The sequence below is a fragment of the Pleurodeles waltl genome, chromosome 7, assembly GCF_031143425.1.
Source record: "Pleurodeles waltl isolate 20211129_DDA chromosome 7, aPleWal1.hap1.20221129, whole genome shotgun sequence".
NCBI lineage: Eukaryota > Metazoa > Chordata > Amphibia > Caudata > Salamandridae > Pleurodeles > Pleurodeles waltl.
This window is the reverse complement of record NC_090446.1, coordinates 1351904259-1351917190: the sequence shown is the minus strand read 5'-3', so window position 1 is coordinate 1351917190 and position 12932 is coordinate 1351904259.

The window sequence follows — 12932 nt, the reverse complement described above, 5'->3', positions numbered from 1 at the left end:
CCAGTCTATAAGAGGGTTATGTAACCTCAGCCAAGGCATTCCTAAAATAAAGCCATATTGTGGGGCTTTAATGACATCGAACTGTATTTGTTCAAAATGGTATTTACCATTAGAATTGGAACATCTCATTTGAATTGGAGAGGTATGAGTAGTGATTGGACCCCCAGCGAGTTCACTGCCATCCACCGCTTGTACACTTTCAGGTATTGTCTTCTTTTGACATGCAAGAAGTAGACGATTTGCAGTTTGAGAGTCCACAAAATTTCCTGTAGCTCCTGAATCTATCAATGCAAACGTTTCTTGCCATTTATCCTTTATCAAGAGCTGTATTGAAATACGGAAATGTCTATTCTGTTGACTTGAACGAGAATGTACAGAAGGGATTGTAAAAATACCCAAGGGATTCCCTTCTCCATCTCTTGGGCTTTTTAGTTTTCCTTGATATTTTCTATAGAGGCCACTTGACTCTTAATGTTTACAAAAGAATTAGTTTTGTTTTTTGGCTTTGCCAAACAATCTCTTACAAAATGTCCCTTCTTTCCACAATATAAACACAAACCTCGACGTCGTCTTTGTTCTTTTTCTTCTTTTGTTAAAGGTTGTCTAAGTGTTCCAATTTCCATTGGTTCATTAGTGACATCCGAGGAAATAGAGGAAGTAACAGGACGATATTTATCTTGACGCCAAGAATTGCGATCTGGTCTTTTTTTATCTCCCTTTCTTTCGGAGAGTCTATGATCAAGTCTCAAAGTTAGATTTATTAAATCTGTACATGATTTAGGTTGAGGATCGATTTGAGCAAGTACATCCTTTAATTCTTCCTTAAGACCTTGGTAATAAAGTGCAGCTCTCTTTTCTTCTGGCCAAGCTGTTTCAACCACCAAACGATTAAATTGAGAGAGATAGGAAATAAGATCCTTGTTTCCTTGTTTTAGTTCCAATAATTCTTTATCAGCAGACATAGTAACTGCTCGTCGGTCGAACACCTTTTCAAATTCGTCCACAAATCGACGCCAATTGTACAATAGAGGACTATCTTGTCGTACCAGGGGAACCGCCCAATTAGCTGCATCTCCTGACAAGTATGAAATCAAAAAGGCAATCCTAGACTGTGGATCTGGGAATGCAGCTGGACGACAAGTGAAATGTAACTCCACTTGAGTAAGAAATATTTGAACCTTGTTAACATCCCCAGAAAATCTTTCAGGAGCAGCCAACGGTATTTGCGTAGGGACATTTACCGATACATTGGTGGGAGATGGAGGTAACCGCGGTAAAGGTGTTCCTCCAGGACCATCTACCTTAGCTTGTAATTGAGTGACTTTGTTAACTAAGGCTGCAGTATCATTCCTAGATTCTTGTAATTCTTTCTGTAATTGTGTTAATACCTGCATTATTGAATCTAAATTAGCCATCTTTTCAGCAGTCGTGCAGATCAGGAGAAGAGAAAACTCGTGGGCTTCCTATTCTGTCAGGCCAAGTTCTCAGGATCTGCACGATGCTGAACAGGGTCCCACTTCCAGGCAACACCAAAGTCAGATGCTGTAATAGCGCTGAACTTTCGAGTGGCCCAGCCGGGGGAAGGGATAATCGGGAAGGAACAGCAAGGAGGGAGATCTGAAAAGGAATGAGTTAATTCTAGAATATACAAAATAACATTCACTATTTCTCAGAGAGTATTTGTTTTCAGAAGTGACTTCAGCAGCACATCTTGTACCCAAAAACTAAGCATTAAACTTTTAGCTGAATATTTCTCCCAAATAAGTTCTTGCATGGACTTAAAATTCAGTACCACGAAATTCCTCAAATTATTCTCTACTACAAGAAAACTCAAATATTAATCTCTTTCCTTTAAGAGAACAGTTCCTGTTTTAAAAGGAAATACACCATGTCATCTTTAAAACATGATATTAATGAAAAAACCCAACACTTTTAGAATTCTTTAAACATGAAAATAAAGATACAATTATTGGCATTAGCTTTCTTTAAAAAAAAAATGTGTGTCCAAAGAGTATTTGCTATCGTAGAGTTTCCCAGAGAAAATCAATATTCAAAGATACATTGTTGCACATCACCGTAGCGTTGCGTTTCCTCTTTTTAAAACAATGAATAAACGCTGGATTTCTAAAGTGTCAAAATATCAAGAAATTCCTCTCCGTCGCGTGCTGAACATTCGGTAAACAAATCTCTGGTAATTAAACAAATCTCTGGTAATTATATTCAGCTGCCACTCTAGAGTCTTAAAAAAGAAATTCCTTACCGTTGCGAGCCGTCCGCTCGCTAAATAAACAGCTTCCTGGCAATTAGGTTCAGCCGTCTTTGAAAAAAGGAATTCCTTACCGCTGCGAGCCTTCCGCTCGTCAAACCAAAAGATTTCTGGCAATTAGATTCAGCTGGCTTCAAAAGGGGAACTCACCAACACCGCGAGCCGATTGCTCGCAAACACCAGAATCCAGTCACCTGTTCAACAGGAAACACAGCTGCCTCGTAGACGCTTAGAATAGGAAGTGTCAGTTGAACGGGTGTGGCAGGTGTTTATATCCTGACCACACCCAAACATGATTGGATTAAAGGGAAGTCTGGGACTTGGAGTTTTCACTGTATTCTAGAGTCTTCCATGATGCTGATCCTCAATACCTTTTCTTGTTTAGAGCACAATGATACCACCAATGACCTGTTCTGCTAAAATACTGTCTGTTACCACATACAATGTTTGTTTTCATTACTACATTAGCACAATAGCGCCCACATGCTCTCGTGGTTCTGACACTCAGACCCTCAAGGGTGGGGCATTCTTTCTGCGCCTTGCAGAATGCTTCCCTGGTTGGCCCCCCTCTACTTGCCAGCCAACAAGTTCAAGTAGGTTACCAAGGTCAGCTATGTCCTCCCCAATTGGCTCAGGGGCCTCGTCTACCACAGTGGGAACATTGGAGACGGGTTTCCCGCGCCCCTGGCCCTCCCTTTTGGCAGCTGTCTGGGCCATCTTTCCAGGCTCCAGACGCCCTTGACTCCCTTCCCGGGCAGCCATGTACCGTGTGGTCATGCAGACCCACTCAGGTAACCCTAACATCTCCAGGTGAGATCTGAGCTCTACTTCTTTCCAAGCAGTATGCTCAAGATCATTGCCTAGCAGACAATCTACAGGCATGGCAGGACTCACAGCTACTTTCAGAGTACCAGAGACCCCCCCCCACTCAAAGGGAACCAGAGCCACTGGTAGGTGACTCTCACGATTGTCAGCGACTATGACCTGGTGGAATGTATTAGGGACTATCTGCTCTGTTGACACCAGCTGACTCTGGATAGTAGTCATACTGGCTCCTGTGTCACGCAGACCCTCCACCTTCTGCCCATCAATGGTGGCCCACTGCCTGTACTTGGAAGTATTTCGGGGCATGTGGGTTTTGGGCACTATTTCTCTTTCTCCCAGGGACACTAGGGAAATCTCTACCTGCTCCTCAAAGCTATCTAGGTCCATCTCCCCACCAAGCGCTACACTAGGCAACCCAGGTGTCTGTCCGGTAGTGGACGGTGCCCTCTTGGAGCACTGGGGGTCGCCTTTATAGTGACCATACTGGTAACACTCCATGCATTTGGGGTTGGATTTCCCTGACCTATCATATGTCCCTGGCTTTTTCCCAAATCTGGAAAAGGAATGGTTGCCACCACCTCCCTGGGAATTCTTTTGGGGGCCTTTTGAGAGTTCCTTATCTGTAAGTTTATCTCCCCCCTCTTTCTTCTGTTGGGAACCCTGACCACCTTTGTGGATCTGTCCCCCAGGTACCTTTTTGGACACTCTGGTGCTAACCCAGAGGTCCGCCTCCTACCAAGTGCTGGCGCAACTCTGTATAGGTAACATTGAGTATATACTCTCTCAGAATCAAGTCATATAACCCTTTATAATTATCTACTTTGTTGCCCCCACCCATCCATTCAGTGCCTTACTGGAAAAGTCAAATAAATATACCCGTGTTTGTGTGGTTTGTTTGGTGCTGTCCCTGAACCTCTGACAGTATCCCTCAGGGGTCAGCCTAAATTTGGCAAGTAAAGTGGCTTTCTGAAGTGGGTATGTGTTTTGATCAGGTTGATCCAATGTGAGAAGTGTGTCCCTCCCCAATGGCGGCACATAACCCCACATAGCTACCCCCTATTGCCCTTCAGGAACTTCATGAGCCCTTAGTGCAACTACATAAGCAGCTAACCATTTATCTATGTCATCTTCCACCACAAAACTGGGCACCACATTTTTGGGTATACGAACCTTCTTTTCTCCAGCAGGTCCTGTCTGTATGCTGCCACCACTATTGCTGGATTCAGACTGTCTCGCCTTGATTTCCAGCTCCTTGAGACTCAGTTCATGAGCCAACAATAGTTTCTTTTCAGCCAAAGATCTTTCAGCTTCCACCTGTTTGGCTGCTCTTTTAGCTTCAGCTTGTTTGCCTGCTCTTTCAGCTTCAGCTTGTTTGGCTTCTCTCTCAGCCTCAGCTTGTTTGGCTTCTCTCTCTGCCCTCTTGTTTTCCTGTTGGGCCTCAATTTTCAGTTTTGTCATTTGCAATTGGAACTCCCTTTCTTCTCTCCTTTCCTCTGCGGTCAGGCTTTGCACAGAGACACTGCTCCCTGGTCTTGAAGGGGGCACAATTGCAGTGGTAACATCATCCACTGATATCAACAAATCCTCTGAGGGGTCATTTTCTGGATCCTCTTCTTCATCATCCTCCTCTAAATGGGCTTCTGCCCAGGCCCTCAGCCCCATTTGAAAGTCCTCCTTTTTGGAGTCCACTTGGGTGGGTACTCTCATCACCCTGCAGAACCCTCTTAACTGTTTGACCGTATATGTATCCAACAGGGCTAGGTCAAAGTCTCCTACTTGAGACCCAGTCAGAGACATGTTGAGTGAGGATTTAGTTTTTGAAAATTGTCAGGAAAACGAATTTGCAAAACAAGAGATAAAAAATCAAGTTGACCTTCAACTGTGGGTAGGTAGTGAAATACTTAGCTACTGTATGTCACTGCACAAATACAAGTCCTATCCTCACCGCTGATCACCAATGTTAGAAATTGGGTTTTTGGTTGGCAGTCAGGTTACCCTCTGTCCAAGCAAGAACCCTCACTCTAGTCAGGGTAAGTCACACACAATCCAAAATTAGCCTGTGCCCACCCTCTGGTAGCTTGGTACGAGCAGTCAGGCTTAACTTAGAAGGCAATGTGTAAAGAATTTGTGCAATAAATCATACAATACCACAATATAGCACCACAAAAATACACCACACAGTGTTTAGAACAATATATAATATTTACCAGGATAATTGTAGGTCAAAACAAATAAAGATGCAATGTGAAATTGTAGAGATATCACTGGAAAGTGATATAAAGTGCCTTAAGTCTTTAAAAAGCAAACAAAGGTGGTCATTGCAACCCTGGCGGACGGTGTTAAAGCGGCGGTGAGACCTCCAACAGGCCGGCGGTAAACAAATTGGAATTATTACCGTGGCGGAAACCGCCAACAAAGACAGCCACTTTAACACTCCGACCTCCACGGCAGTACAGACAAACAGTGCGCAGTCACCGCCAACAGACAGACGGAAGACAAAGTACCGCCCACAGTATCACATCCTACCAATCCACCACCTTTTCCAGGGCGGATTCACCGCGGATAAAAACACGTGGAAACAGCCATTTCAAAGGGAAAACGCTCACCTCTACACAATCCACGAGGAACGACGACACCATGGAGCCGGAACTCCATATTCTTCCTGCACTACTCTTCCTGCTCCTATACGACGATCATCAACGCCAGCAGCGAAGCCAACAGTGAGTACTGCACCTACGACATAGGGGAGGGGAGGCAAAAGACAGGGACACACCCACGCAACACCCCCACCCCGACCCTCACCCACTACAACACACACACCAATGCATATCCAAACATTACAGTAACAACTCCCAAGCCCCCCGGAAGAATGCAAAGACAAAAGGAAATGAGTGGAACCATTGTAATATATCAAAATACAGTAACCAAATATCTACATATATATATATACACATTAAACAAAATATACACCACGATTAGTAATGCAGGTAATGCACAAGTCATTGTCCGTGGACCACTGGGCCCAAAATGCATGGGCGAGGCCCACACTAGATACCTGATCAAAACGGAGAGAACACTGCTGGGGCATCAGATAGAAATACAACAGGCACCTCAGGGGGAAGGGAGGGGGGGGCACCTCAGCCGGATGACTGCACATGCCAGATCCACGAGGGGGCTCCATGCCCATTGATGTATCCTGGGGAGTGCAAAGCCATAGTCTCTCAAGTCTCTACAGTGCATGGTTTGCCCACTGTACCATCCTGGGGAGTGCAATACCACAGTCTTTCAAGTCTCTACAGTGGGTGGGTTTCCCACTGTACCATCCTGGGGAGTGCAAAGCCACAGTCTCTCAAGTCTCTACAGTGGGTGGTTTGCCCACTGTACCATCCTGGGGAGTGCAAAGCCACAGTCTCTCAAGTCTCTACAGTGGGTGGTTTTCCCACTGTACCATTCTGGGGAGTGCAAAGCCACAGTCTCTCAAGTGGATAACAGTCTCCACAGGTTCCGGAGGGGGACTGGTGCCCAGAGTGCTTCATCCTGTCAAGGACAGAGGTAGTGGATGCATGTCTCCACTGGTTCTGGAGGGGGACTGGTGCCCAGAGTGCTTCATCCTGTCAAGGACAGAGGTAGTGGATGCATGTCTCCACTGGTTCTGGATGGGGACTGGTGCCCAGAGTGCATCACTCACCCATGACGGTCCCAGTTGCGTCAGTGCCCCTGCCGCTCATGGGCTAGCGGTGCTTGAGTTGGCGGTCCTTGCACTGTTCGGCGGTGCTTGACTTGGGGGTGCTTGCCCTGTTCAGCCGTGCTAGCCCTGTTCAGCCGTGCTTGCCATGGCGGTCTTTGCCCCGTTCAGCGGAGCTTGAGTTTGCAGTTTCTGACCTGTTCAGCGGTGCTTGCCCTGTTCAGTGGTGCTTGCCATGGCGGTCTTTGCCCTGTTCAGCGGTGCTTGACTTGGCGGTGCTTGCCCTGTTCAGTGGTGCTTGACTTGGCGGTCCTTGCCCTGTTCAGCGGTGCTTGCCCTGTTCAGCGGTGCTTTACTTGGCGGTGCCTGCCCTGTTCAGCGGTGCTTGACTTGACGGTGCTGGCCCTGTTCAGCGGTGCTTGCCCTGTTCAGCGGTGCTTGACTTGGCGGTCCTTGCCCTGTTCAGCGGTGCTTGCCCTGTTCAGCGGAGCTTGCCATGGCGGTCTTTGCCCTGTTCAGCGGTGCTTGAGTTTGCAGTTTCTGACCTGTTCAGCTGTGCTTGCCCTGTTCAGCGGTGCTTGCCATGTTCAGCGGTGCTTGACTTGGCGGTCCTTGCCCTGTTCGGCGGTGCTTGACTTGGCGGTGCTTGCCCTGTTCAGCGGTGCTTGCCCTGTTCAGCGGTGCTTGACTTGGCGGTCCTTGCCCTGTTCAGCGGTGCTTGCCCTGTTCAGCGGAGCTTGCCATGGCGGTCCTTGCCCTGTTCAGTGGTGTTTGAGTTTGCAGTTTCTGACCTGTTCAGCGGTGCTTGCCCTGTTCAGCAGTGCTTGCCCTGTTCAGCGGTGCTTGACTTGGCGATCCTTGCCCTGTTCAGCGGTGCTTGACTTGGCGGCGCTTGCCCTGTTCAGCGGTGCTTGCCCTGTTCAGCGGTGCTTGCCATGGCGGTCTTTGCCTTGTTCAGCAGAGCTTGCCATGGCGGTCCTTCATTGCCCAGCTGGGCTGGGGCTGGCGGTCCTTCATTGGGCAGCTGGGCTGTGGCTGCCAGGGCCCTCCTGGGCAGCTGGGCTGTGGCTAGCAGTGGCCTCCTGGGCACTGACTCTGGCGGTGGCCTCCTGGCCAGTGACGATGGGGCTGCCCTCCTCGGCACTGACTCTGGCGGTGGCCTCCTGGCCAGTGACTCTGGGGCTGGCGGTGGCCTCCTGGCCAGTGACGATCGGGCTGCCCTCCTGGGCGCTGACTCTGGCAGTGGCCTCCTCGCCAGTGACGATTGGGCTGGTGGTGGCCTCCTGGGCAGCGGGGATGATGGCAGTCTTCTCCGCCGTGCTGCTCCTCCCAGACTTTGGCGATTTCTTCTGCCCATTCCCCACCTTGGGAGGAGTCACAGCTGAGTCGACACTCCCCCCGGGACCCTTGTGAGCGGCTTTGCTGGCTGGAGTCCTCCACCTCTCCAGCCGGGCACTGTCCAACTTCTGGTGCTTCACAGGGGGGGGGGACTGACTGTGCTGTGGCTCTGTGTCACAGTGGCTGCCCTGGTGCCCGGTGCACTCCACATACCTGTAACAAAAGGCACCACTGGTCCCGGAGATTTTTTGGCTGAGGTGCCAGTACGGGACCTATGAATTGGAGGGGGTGGGAAAGAGGTCAAGCTTGGTCAGAAAAAGTTTCTTAGGAACACTGGGACGGGTAGCTGGAGGGGGTTTGGGAGTGGAGGAAGAGGAGGTGGTTGTAGGAGGTGTAACTTTTGTGGCTTTGGGTGCAGGTGCATGCGCTGGAGGCTTTCGTGAGGTGGATGTCTGATGGGTGGGTGGGTGCCTGCGTTTGTGTGCTTTGGGATGGGGCATCACAGACACACTGGGAGAGGACACAGGGGATGTGTAAATGGTAGTGGGGGTGGTGAGTGCACGTGAGCGAGGTGTGGTGGTGGGTGTGCTGGTGCGGGACGTAGTGGCTGTAGTGGTAGTGCATGCAGGTGAGAGTGTAGACGAGACTGGGAGTGAGGAGGGAGACGACGAGGAGGGGGACACAGTGGAGGCAGTGGATGTTTCTGTGTCTGTATGTGTGTGATGCTTGCGTGAGTGCCTGTGGGATGTGTGGTGATTATGTTTGCCTGAGCTTCCCTTGTGTGGTGAGGTGTGTGCATGCTGGTCTGATGGTGTGCTTGGGTTAGGCTGGGGTACAGGGGATTTGGCCTGGGTGGAGGAAGTTGGAGGGGGGAGGCTAGACACAGGGACAATGGCTGCCATCAGTGCTGAGGCCAGAGTTTGCAGGGTTCGATGAAGGGCAGCCTGACCAGAATGAATACCCTCCAGGAATGCATTTGTGTGTTGCAATTCCCTTTCTACACACTGGATGGCATTCAAAATGGTAGACTGCCCAACAGTGAGTGACCTGAGGAGGTCAATGGCCTCCTCACTGAGGGCAGCAGAGGTGACAGGGGCAGGGGCTGAGGTGCCTGGGGCGAAGGTGATGCCCACCCTCCTGGGTGAGCGGGCACGGGGCGAAGGCTGAGGGGCTGCTGGGACGGCGGTGCTGGTAGGGGGGGGTGGCGGCTGTACCTGTAGAAGTGGGGGGCACAGATTTTGCCGCCACCACAAGGGAGCTCCCATCGGAGGACGAGTCTGTGTCGCTGGTTGCAGATCATGTGACCGCCGTGAAGCTCCCCTCGCCCTCCGTCCCACTGGTGTATTCCGAGTCCGTGGTGTGGCCCTCCATGGCCATGTGGGATGCAGCTCCCTCGTGCTCCGGGGCCACTGTACCTCCGCCTGATGATGCTGATGCACACAAGAACAGGGAGACCACAAAAAGGGGGGGACGACAGAAGAAAGACAGGTTGATTGCATGGCTTACCGCTAGCGTTGGCGGACAATACAGACACAGCAGCCCCCTGCACTTCGCCATGCTGTTGGGCTCTATAGATGCAGTTCCTGGGATATGGCCTACATGGCTATGGTCGAGATCTGCACACATAGATGACACAGGTGCATGTATACCTCTACTTGGCACTCTACAGAGGTGGGGTGGGGTGCCACATGGCCTGCATTATGGAGGGGCCTAGCCTACGGAACTCACCCTGGCCTAGGGAAACCCACAGCCCTCCTCCCCCACCCAGACACCTTCACTGCCCACAAAGTCCGCAGAATGATGTTGTACTCACCCCCTTGTGTCTGCTGTGATGCCCTCAAGTGCCCATCCAACTCAGGGTATGCCATCGCCAGGATCCGGAACATCAGGGGGGTCATGGTTCGACGGGCACCCCCCCACGTTGGGAGGCCATCCCCAGCTGAGCCTCCGCCGTCTTCTTGCTCCAGCGGCGAATGTCCTCCCATCTTTTATGGCAGTGGGTGCTCCATCTTTGGTGGACCCCCAGGGTCCGGACATCCTTGGTGATGGCACGCCAAATATCCTTCTTCTGGTGGGCTCTGACCTACATGAAATGTACAGGGGAAGAAGAGAAGTCATTAGCAACTGCACCGTCAAAGTGAGTGGCCCACATCCCTAGCCTTGCCATGTGGCACATGCATTCACAGTCCTTCATGCACGCAGAACTGTGCCCCCTTCCTTCTTACAACCAGCCCTATCCACACAGGCATAGCCCATACAACGTGCTCTCTGTGTACTTACCTGTTGGTCTGGAGGACCGTAGAGTAGCGTGTACTGGGGGAGGACCCTGTCCACGAGCTTCTCCAACTCCTCTGCAGTGAAGGCAGGGGCCCTTTCCCCAGACGCACAAGCCATTGTCTCTTTCAGACCGAGGTCACAGCAGCACTTGCAGTGTAGGTCCACTCCTGTTGAAAATCAGGTATCGAGTGATTGAACAGCTAGAAAATGGCGGTCACGTCCGCGGCGGTGCGTAGCATCACCACCTGCGTACATCGTCATTGGCTCCTGGGACCCATAGGGTCCAATGTTAACGAATGCAGCATTGCGCCGCGGTCTTCGACCGCTTACCGCGACGGTGTACAACGCCAGCGCAGTTACCTCACATTCCATTGTCCCACTTTAGAGGTCAGGCAGCCGCCATTTCAGGGGCCCACATGGCCTAATTACCAACTGCGTCACACAGACCTAGGCCTTGTCGCACAACACAAATACAGGCCAGATTCTGTGTATGAATGATTTTCTGTGTAGACTGTGGGTACATACCTCTGAGTTGTTTGACTCCGTGGTCGCTGTTGTCCTTCCTAGGCACCGTCCGCTGGGACATGTGAGGAGATGGCGGAATCCTCTGGTGTACTGACCGCTGGTGGACCTGTTGACAATGGAGGAGCGACATTTGATCATCACCTACAGGTTTGACCATGCCAAAATCCAGGAACTGTGTACCCAGTTGGAGCCAGACCTGATGTCAGCAATCCGCCATCCCACAGGGATCCCTCCTCAAGTGCAGGTGCTATCAGTGCTCCATTTCCTTGCAAGTGGGTCATTTCAAACAACTGTAGCCATGGCATCAGGGATGTCCCAGCCTATGTTTTCCAACGTGTTGTCCAGAGTGTTTGCCCTGCTGAAACACATGCGGACCTACATCGTTTTCCCTCAGGTGGAGGATTTGCCTACAGTGAAAGGTGACTTCTATGCCCTTGGACATATCCCCAACATCATAGGTGCCATTGATGGGACCCATGTAGCTCTGGTCCACCCCCACAGGAGTGAACAGGTGTACAGGAACCGGAAGAGTTATCATTCCATGAATGTACAGATGGTATGTTTGGCAGACCAGTATATCTCCCAGGTAAATGCTATGTTCCCTGGCTCTGTGCATGACGCCTACATCCTGTGGAATAGCAGCATCCCTTATGTGATGGGTCAACTCCAGAGGCACCGGGTGTGGCTATTAGGGGACTCTGGTTACCCCAACCTGTCATGGCTACTGACCCCAGTGAGGAATCCCAGGACCAGGGCAGAGGAACGCTACAATGAGGCCCATGGACGGACTAGGAGGGTGATAGAATGCACCTTCGACCTCCTGAAGGCCAGGTTCAGGTGCCTCCATATGACAGGTGGTTCCCTATTCTACTCACCAAGGAAGGTGTGCCAGATCATCGTGGCCTGCTGTATGCTTCACAATTTGGCTTTGCGACGACAGGTGCCTTTTCTGCAGGAGGATGGTCCAGATGACGGTGTTGTGGCAGCTGTGGAGCCTGTCGAAAGTGATGAGGAGGAAGCAGAGGAAGAAGACATTGACAACAGGGACTCAGTTATCCAGCAATATTTCCAGTGACACACATGTGAGAATACATTCCTGCCTACTACAAGTACTTTCACACTTCTACCTCTATCCTGTCTGTCGATTTCAACCAGTATATGGTAACTGAGTTGTACATTTCCCTTACGGTTTCACAGGTGTGGTTTTCAACGTGTGTTATCTGCTTAGATTCCTCATGGACTTGAGACGTGTGACATAGGTATGTTGACATTACATTTGAGAATGCATTTTGTCACTGTCATTGCTAATACACATTTTCAAAATCACAGACTGACTCCAGATTGTTTTGTGCTTCAAGGGTGTTTATTGCAGTGCTAAATATTGGAGGGGGTTGTAAAATGGTGAGGGGTGATGGTGGAGGAATGTCCATGGCAGAGTCCAGTCTATTAGTCTCCCAGCTGCATTGCCCATATGGGCATAGGAAGTGGATCTGGGGCAGTTCCAATATGGACAGGGTTACAAAGTGGGACAGTAGGATGACAATCAGGGTGGTCTTATTTCTTGGCAGGGGTCTTGGCATCGTGCTCTGTCTTGTTCCTGGATCTCAGGGACCGTTTGCGGGGTGGTTCTCCGTCTGAAGGGGGTGGGGTGCTGGTGTGGTGGTCCTGTTGCGGTGCCTCCTGTCCAAAAGCACTGGCGGAGGTGGTGGGCAGTTCATCGTCCATGCTAGTGTCAGGGGCCCCTTGGAGTGCCACAGTGTCCCTCCTGGTGTTAAGTATCTCCTTCAGCACCCCTACGATGGTGCCCAGGGCGGTGCCGATGGTTCTGAGTTCCTCCCAGAAGCCCAAATACTGTTCCTCCTGCAGGCGCTGGGTCTCCTGAAACTTGGCCAGTACCGTTGCCATCGTCTCCTGGGAGTGGTGGTATGCTCCCATGATGGAGGAGAGGGCCTCGTGGAGAGTGGGTTCCCTAGGCCTGTCCGCCCCCTGTCGCACAGCAGCGCTCCCAGTTCCCCT